The sequence below is a fragment of the Oreochromis aureus genome, linkage group 13 (genome assembly GCF_013358895.1).
Source record: "Oreochromis aureus strain Israel breed Guangdong linkage group 13, ZZ_aureus, whole genome shotgun sequence".
Lineage (NCBI taxonomy): Eukaryota > Metazoa > Chordata > Actinopteri > Cichliformes > Cichlidae > Oreochromis > Oreochromis aureus.
The window spans coordinates 6,979,449-6,982,598 of NC_052954.1; positions in this window are offsets into that span (position 1 = coordinate 6,979,449).

A 3,150-nucleotide genomic window follows, 5' to 3' on the forward strand; every position below is an offset into this window, starting at 1 on the left:
GTGCATGGGAGGAGACGGCTGTCAATCAGCAAGACACTGAACGGTCTTTGGATGCAACTCTGTTTTGCAAGCTTGAATTCTAGCATAGATTTTCCCATGTCAAACAGCATGTGATGTGGGGAGATTGTGTAAGAGGATTCCTGACATGCATCTCTTGCTTTGTGTGTGTATTTGTTTCCTGGAGTTTCTGAGGCTGCTTGTCAGCGCATGCATCCAGACTGTGTGAGTGCGCCTGCAGGTTCTTGCAGGTCTTTCATGTGTTGGCGTACACCTTCATAGACACATCCATTGCCAGGTTTTTGGGTGGGGGTTATACACTCGGGAAAGAATAACACAAGGCCTGAAGAGCAGCGGCTCAACACGGCACGTCTGAGTTTGCAGCATTTCGAGCTGCATCGACATCAGAAGAAAGTCAAAGAGAAGCAGAGAAGGAGAGACGTTTGAGTGTGTTTGTATGCTGGAGAGGAAGCCGCCGTGGTGAGATAAACAGCTCTTATCTGTGGCTGTGCACGTACTGCAGGGCTGGTTGACAAACCACAGTGTACGTAAGAGAGCAGACAGGTACACAGGCTGAGTGTGCGATTGTGAGGGAGATGAGACACTTTGATTAGCACACGCCAGCTGTCATATACACACATCCATACAACTGTTAGACACTCTTAGAAAAACATATGCATGGTTACACACTGTGCAGAGCACGCTGTACGTCACCTGCCAGTCACCTAATAAGAATGTGCTCTTTATTCATATTCATGTCTCTGGTCTGCAAGCATGTGTGTCTCTTCTGTTTTTGCATGCCTTTTAAAAGGAAGTGCTTGGATGACTTTCTGTAGCTTTGCATGATGCACAGTATGTGTTTGTGCTGCCTACTCTACATCATCGTTTGCATTTTTAGCACTCTGATGTCATGTACCACTGAACACGGCATTCGGCGCTGTCATGTCGCTAACCAATAGTTTATATATAAACAGTGGCTCAAACAACTACATGCAATGCAAAAAAAGGTCACACACAGACTGTCACCCAAATTCGTAGAATTCTTTGATGTCTCCTACCTGATGTTTTGGAAATGTAGCAATTTGCTAATATAATGTGGTCTTAATGCTCAAATTAGCATAGTATGCAGGTGCAGCAGGTGGCTTTGTCAAGCCATGCTCACTGCTGCTGTGCAATACTGCAAGTTCTGGTATCAATCCGATACCAGGTAAATACAGGGCCAGTGTTGGTCATACCAATACCGATCCTTTTAACCTTTAAAGGCATCTTATGTAAAGGAGATTCATGATTCATGACATGACTCATCATCAACCTGCAAATTCTGAACACATTTTAATGAGCGCTAAATCACTGTGATTTTTAATGTCCACAATAATTTATTTAACGCAATTCAGTGGGCTACATACTGAAATACAAACTATCGGTCCTATCACACTGGTGTCAAGACGAAACCAATACCAGTTTGTATCATTATCGATATTTGGATTGATCCGCCCACCTCTAATGCTCACCAGCCTGAATTGTTTCACACATAATTAACCCTCTGGGGTCGAGGGTATAAATGACTTTGACTACTTTTGATTTTACCTTCATATTTGACATTTAAACATCGTTTACCTCACCTTGTTTGACTTGATTCTTTTCACCTTACGTGTTTGATTTGACAGTTGATTTTTCATTTTGAAATACTGTATTAACACAATGGTCTTAAAATTACACACACACACAAAACAATAAATAATAAAAGCTGTGGAAACCACAAACACGTTTAATGAATCATTTTCATAACTTGAAGTGCAAATATAAACTGTGTCATTCCTGCCTTTTTTTCCTGCACTAAACATGACGACAGCATCTGGTTTTACTTGGTCTATTAACACAATTTAAAAACTGCTATAAAGTTTCAACACAAGTTTAATCAGAGACTATGCGAGTTTGCGTCTTGCTGCTACGCCATCTAAAATCTATCATGTGATTTGGAAACATCATTTGACTCTAGAGGGCTAAACCCTTGACTTTCAGATAAAACCTTTAACTAGCTAGCATTATGCTAATTTCACAGCTTTTCCACATCTAAATAAAAAAAGCTTGTAAATGTGTTTATAATTATGCTCAGAATCCAAATCTGTTATATAGTGAATTTTCTTATTAACTTTCAACAATGTGTAACCTTAAAATCTCAGTGGACTTAAGGAGTCTGCAATTCCAATTTAGCAAAATATTGCTGAGTATTTCTGTGGTGTATGAACCTGTTCATTCCCACCCTGCTAAAGCTCAACCAGTAGGGCCCAGATATTGTGGCAACCTCTTGTCACTAGGTAAAAAAATGTATTCCCCAACCAGTTGGCAAATGGTTGCTGGTTGTCACTAGGTGAAAAGACTTTGCTGCACCAATGCAATGCAATTGCTTTGGTCGCTAGCAGATAGTTTGCATGGCAGATGCCAACTTGTCTGCAAACACTGACCATCAGTTGGAGATTTGTCTTCAAAGCAAAAGTTAAGCCTTATTGCTACAATGAAAACTATTCAAAGGTGCAACTTTAATTTGAAGCTAACATTCTCCATTTCTTTGTGCAGCAGTCTTCACAGTTTAACAACAACTTAGTAGTTGCGAGCATTTGCAGACAAGTTGGTGACTGTGGCAACCGGCTAGCAACCAAAGAAACCACAAGGAGGTTTTCAGTGCAAAACCAGGTACTACTATGCAACCAATGTCACGCTAGCAACCATTCACCAAATGCTCGCAGAATGCACGCTTTCCTTTTAGTGGCTGAAAGTTACTATGGTCATTAAACAGTTTTTTGACCCGTGCGAGTGAGGTCATAGTAAGCTCCTCTGTGTAAGACAGCAAGACTGCATTTCAGAAAGCGCAGAGAACGCAAAGCATCCGTGCCACATCTCAGTTTCGGGAGACTGTACTCCAGGTTGTGGCCAGAAGAAAAAGTAGAAAAACTTCCCCGGAGGCTTTCCTCAAAAGCCTTGCACGTGGGTAACGGCACGGACAGGGTTGTTGTTAGTCAGCAGTGCTATCGAAAGAGACATTCTACTGAAGAGGAGAGCCTCTCGGAGCGAAACAGTAAAGCTGTTGCTGTGGTTCATATTTAGTGATCTGATGCAATGACTAAAGCTTTTCTGTGTCCTGATTACAGTGAA